The following is a 6,552-nucleotide window of genomic DNA, read 5'->3' as shown; positions in this document are numbered from 1 at the left end:
CTTATGTTATTTCATTTTGTTTTCGTGTTGGTCAGATGCTTTTTTACTTGATAAGTTTATGTCATTATCAGGATTTTCTATTCAATTATTTATAAGTATATATCTAACTATAAATTATTTATCGGCTATTGTTATGTGGGATTTTTTCCGATCCAAAAAACATTAAAGCCCAACCAAGAAATAAAGAAGCATGACAAGCCCGGTCCAAAAAGCGAGTCGAGGAGTCCAGACTTAGAACGAGCCAGGCTCGCCTCCAACCCTGCAAGGCGACACCCCTCCCCGTCTAAGCAACGAGGGTCCCCCTCACCCAGTTCTAGCGAAAAGGGTCGACGTCCGCCCCGGCGACGAGGGTTGACCTCCACCCTTACCCAACCTCGGCGACGAGGGTCGATCTCTACCTCCGTCCAGCCTCAGAGACCAGGGTTGACCTCCACCCCCGTCCAGCCTCGGAGACCGGGGTCGACCTCCACCCTCACGGTGACAAGAGTCGACCTCTACCCAATATCTGAAGGAAGAACCCGAGTAAATGACGGTTTTACCCCGGCCCATCGCATCTCTATAAATACCTCCAACTTTCTTGTTATTTGGAGGTAAGTTCTCTCACAACTTACAAAACTTCTGCTTCTCTCTCATCTGAGACTCTCTCTCTCTCTCTCTCTAGAACTTTGAAGCAAGACACTTGGACTAATGTTGAGCGTCGTTATGCCCGCCGGAGGATATCCATCCGGGGTACTTTAGTTCACGTTTCTCTTTTTTCAGGTGAAGAGCCGTCAGAAACCCCTTTCTGTCACGGCGGAGGCGACGAGAGTCGAGACAACTTCCACATTCGATCACTGCGAGGTCATAGGGTCCGGCCTTAGACCGAACCGCGGACTGGTTTTCGTGTTGATTCATTTTCAGGCATTAACAGCTATCATGCTTATTTCGATAATAAAATTAAATCTATAGCCAATTGGTACGGGACGCTAAAAATAGATGAATTTGGCCGCATTGTATTATTATCCTATGAAAAAAAAACAAAAAAAAAAAAAAAAAACACTGAGTCTACTATATTTGTAACAGTAGGATACAATGGCGATAGAGATTGTATTGGGTGAACACTTACTCGAAACTCCCTCTTCGAGTAAGTGCTAATTTCATATAAACGAGAAAGAGAAGTTTGAGAGAGATATAGAGGAAAATAAATTAAAGAAAATATATACTATTTCTATCAATTAATTTGATTATACCATTATCTATTTGCAAATATTATTATTTTATGCTCATTCCAAAAAAATATATTGACTTACAAAAGCTTCCACAATATCGATTTTTAAATTGAAATGGTAAACAATTTTTTTTCAAAAGGAACTTGTAAACTAGTAAATTAAACTAAATAAAAGTATAACCAATAAAAAATAGTGTAAACAGTAACTATCTACATTTTGAAAAACGCTAGACTGTTGATTTATGGGTATAATTTTTTTTATATTTTTTTTTATGGTATTTGATAAATAAGTTATGAAAAATCAGTATGCCAAATAGTTTCTTGTTCTTTAAATTAAATGTATTTTGTCCTCATATGCAAAGTGGTAATTAAATGTATTAGACCTAAAATCTCATGCCGTCAGCAAAAAAAAAAAAAATTCCCTTTTTTTTTATTACCGATTAAAAAGAAATTGACGGATGTATTACCATCTACAAATTTATTTCTCATAATCAATCAAAATGATAGTTTGGTCAAAGTCTATTAGTGGATCATGTGTGCAATAACAAAAATACCCTTACGTTTTTTTATACCTAACTTTTCACTCTCCTTCTCCTCTTTGTTCTCCCCTCTCTCTCTCTCTCTCACTATGTCCTGAACAATAACTCTAAGAGAGGATCAAAATGAAGAGTGAAAGAAATAAAAAGAAAAGAAGATAAAAAATGAAAATCAACGAGAGACAAATAGAGTAGCGAGAAAGAAGAACAAAGGAAAAAAATCTTCGCCGGAGTTCAAGCACGCCGAGGTAAAGATTCGAAGCTTTCTCCCACGGCTGCGCCTCCTGAAATGGCGCCGGCTACATTCAAACAACGATTCAGCGTTTTTCTTTCCTTCTAATTTTATTCCTCTTAACTCCTTTTTATTTGTGTTTTGCTTTGAATTTATTTTCATGGTTTATTTTAGTTTATTATGTGTTTCTGTTCTAGTCGTCGCCATGGACTGAAACCCATTGAGTGTGGTGGCTTTGCTTGCTTGAATACGGTTGTGGATTCATTATGTTTTAACCGAAGTATTTTTCTGTTCATCTTCTCTATCGCTTGAATTAATTATGTGCTTAATGCTTGTGTGAGATTAGCTACCTCTTCATGATTTCTAGGATTGTTTAGTTGTTCGAGAGAGAATTAGATAATTGTGCATAAGAATTATTTCACCATAGTACATTCTCAAGCTAGAGATAGTTAGGCTGCTATTGAGTCATGAGAAAGCTTTTGTTTGTAATATTTGTCGTATTTTTAGAGTTTGAGATCGAGAGATAAAAACCATGTATTGAGTAGGTTGTTAGATGCTTTAGAGAAATTTATTGATAATATTACGTGAGTGTGATTAGTGAAGAGCGAGAACCGAAAAATCATGTGTAGCTCTAAGAATCCCGATCATAGGAGAGTTTAGCAAAGTCGTTGCCCTTACCTTCAACATATCCGTTCACCTATGTTATTTTTGCGTTTTATTTAGTTTATGCAATTGAGTTAATAATCATCTTTATTTGCTTTGAGTTCAATTCATTGATATCTCGTTTAGTTCGGTTAAGCAAAGTCTTCGTAGAATCAACTCGTTCTTACGATTATACTACTCGAGCGATTACATGCACTTGCGTACAGAAATATCGCAACACCCACCAACCGTTCGATAAAATTTCCATGAGAAAATGATGTAAAGGAATGAGTGAAATTTCACGCTTGTAGGAGGGATGTAAAGGAAAGGGAATTGGATTATCGTTGATTGATATCTTTTCAGCTTTGTTTTGATGATTTTGAATCGAGGACTGCATTTTAGTCTTTTCCATTCCTCTGTTCTAATAATTCTTTCTTCTACAAAGTATGGTGATTGCTTTGTTTAGTGGCGATTTAGGATCAAGTTGATTTGATTATTTATTTGTATTTTGGTCATTTCCAATTTCAAGTTATAATCATGGAATCGGCTCGATCTTCAGATTATTGATTATAAGTTCATAACCCTAGCTCATTTTGATTTGGGCGGAACAGATCTACTAGTTCTTTGATTCCATATGTGGATTAAATCCCAAAGTTAACGAGTTTATTCAGGACTTTGGCTAGTTATTAAGATTTGAGAAAATAAGCTTTTTTTTTTTTTTTTTTTTTCATTTTCAATGGGCAAATGGTTGATTTTAAGTTGGGGTGAGTATTGCTTTGGGGTGAGTATTGCTTTATATGAAAATGTATTGAAATACTTGTGGATTTATTTTTATTGCATTGAAATTGTGCATATCCGTTAGGGTGGCAGGTAACCGAGGGTCAAAAATGAAAGGAAGTGGTAGTTTTCTTCAATTTTTCAATGACGATCATCGACACTTCATATAGAACTCTTGCTATCTTTATTATTATTATTAGTAGATTGAACAGCAAACAAATTAGTCACTTTTGCTAAACGCACTTGTCAAGTTAATTTGCTACCATATCGGCATACTAAAGCCGATCAAATATGTCGGGCAAAACTCCGAATCGTGTCATTTGTTGACTTATAAATCAACAAATCATATTGATTTGGTGACATATATGTCAACAAATTATGTCGATTGTTGATAAATTATGTCATTCGTTGACATATATACTAACAAATCCACAAATTTTTTATTGTTGACATATATATGACTCAAAGAAAAAATAGAGAAAAAATATAAAGAAAGAAGGTAAAATTGTACACAATATATTATCTATTTTCTTTTTATTAATAGAATTAATCAAATTATCAGTTTGATTGATAATGGGAAATGAGTTATCATATGATAATAAATCCGTCTATTTCTCCCTTATTAAATGCCAAAAAAACATATCAGCCCAATCACTACAATGGGTTGACAATAAGGCTGACGAAAGTATATTGACTGGCTCAAAGGCAAATGAGAGTACCACACAATCTTTGATAGTTTGGTAGATGTCATCCTCTTCTCTTTTTCTCTTCGTACTCTTTTGAGATGTCTCTAGAATCAAAGGGATAGCACTAGTGTGTGTGAATTTAAAACAAGCGTATTCTAATTAATTACTTAAATTAAAACTTGAATTTTGTAAAGCAGCTATGTTTTAGTATATATTCTAAAATAGTTGCTAAACCAAAAAGAAACAGGAGAAATTTGATAAATTATTATTTAATCATTAATTAAAATTATGAAAAAAATTATATAAACTAGTCAAATAGCTACTCTCCATAAAAATTATAATCAAACTATTTAAATAATTAAAAAAATAGTCCAACGTATGTTTATATCTTCATTATATGATGCATCCGTCATGTATTATTTTTTGCTACTTTCTTAATTTTTAAATAGATTAGCTAAAATTTTAACGTAAGAAGTTTGAATGGACTATATGCTTAACTCTCCTTAAAATTAATAAAGAAAATAACAAATAAAAAAACGTGTTTGACATCCACATTTTCAAAATCCTACAAAAATTGAGGAAAATTACTCATACAGGGAAACAAAAGCCTAACAAAAACAAATAGCATTCAAAACTTCAAACTTCAAAATTCGCATGTTAATATTAAATAATATATATATATTAATAACGTTTTAAAATTGGTAGAGATTTTTTATTTTAGTTTCCAGTTCGTTAAATTAGTTATTTTACTTAAAAAATCTTGAAATGTTGGTCATTTTCTAATAACAACAGTTAAAGTGATTTAGTAATTGGTCTAATTTTTCTAAAAACAAAGCATTAAATATGAACTCGCTAAAAAATTAAAAAATGGTAAATCCATAATTATCAAGTAAAATCTTACTTTTGATTTCGTAATCAACTTTCATAACAAAATTATGTGGAACTTGCATGTGAAATTATATTTTTGAAGTTTATCGCAAAAACAACGTGTCTAAATTTTTCTATTCTAAAAAGTGTTTTTTAAGTCATAAACAAATATATTTTTTCCCATGTTTACCTGCAAAATAAACCTAATTCCACACTTATTCTACCAAATACGTAACTTGTCCTACAACTCATTTTGCATTTTACAATATAATCATGTGAGGTACTAAATTCTAATTTTCTTAGTATTGCATAAATAATGACGATTATACCCATACTAACCTTTATGCCCAATAACATCTTTCCCATTATTTTTCTTATTCAAGAAAATATATTGAATTTTTCTTATATGCTCCTATCTCTTAAGTTTTTTTACTTATATACCCTCCTTAAAAATATTAAATTATGTTTGCTAATATTATATGTATTCATATATTTTTATCAACTATGCGGTATGACAAAAAATTATAGCTCTGCCACTAGACGTCCTGGTAAAAGTCATCACTATAGGACTTTAATTATTGAATAATAAAATATTATGAGTAATCATATGAGGATTATTGTAATTTCCAAAAAAAATTAAAGCTCGAGTCGAGAGAAATAATAACATCAGTGATCTATGATACATATTTGTAAATTTTGAGATCCTAATACAAAGTTCGTATTACCGTTATTGGCTTGATTAGTATGTCTTATTAGATTTAGTTGTTAAAAAAATAGGAAAAATCAAATTTTGCTATTTCATTGAAACAATGACCTTAGACGCTGTCAAAAAGGTAGTTCCAAGAAAAAAAATCGAATTGGGAGAGATTCCTCGAAAAATAAAGATGCGAGTGTGTCACATTTTTTCCATATCCAAAACTTTTTAGATGTTTTTTCCCCAATAAAATGGGAGGGATTATACCACAATATGATCTTCTCAATAATTTTAGACAAAAATCCAATAAGTCTATTTTAATTAAAAAAATGTGACTATTCATTTAGTGTATTTACCTTTTTAACCATTTTCCTCTCTCTCTCGCGTACATGGTTGGTCTTTTTGGTTTTGAGTTGTTGAATACTCACAGTGTTCACTTTTGTTCTCGTAGAATCGTTTTAAGATTTTTTTTCTGATTTTTTTCTTTTGAAAATTTTGGAAATTCGCTCGAAAATCTATTGACATAAGCAGCGAGGATTCAACGACTCAAATACAAAAAAATCAGCCGAGAGAGAGAGAGTAAAAATGTTAAAAACGTAAATACACAAAATAAGTAATCATTGTTTAAAAAAAAAAATTGAAAATGTCATACTTGTTATATAATACAAAAATGGTGTGAATTTAATACATTCACCTCTCTCCTAATATTTTTGTCAATTGATAAAACACCCCAATCTGAAAATTAAAAAAATATATATATATATATATATATATATATATATATATATATATATAAAGATTCGAATCATCTGAAAATAAATATGTAAATAAATAAAAACATAGTCTATCTACCATTTGAAATTATGATTATACTTTTGTCATTTGTGATACGCAGTTTAAATTAAATCTCG

Source organism: Urtica dioica, chromosome 4 (genome assembly GCF_054948205.1).
Source record: "Urtica dioica subsp. dioica isolate 48M chromosome 4, U.dioica_male_clone48M_v1_H2, whole genome shotgun sequence".
Classification (NCBI taxonomy): domain Eukaryota; kingdom Viridiplantae; phylum Streptophyta; class Magnoliopsida; order Rosales; family Urticaceae; genus Urtica; species Urtica dioica.
This window is presented reverse-complemented; position numbering follows the sequence as displayed.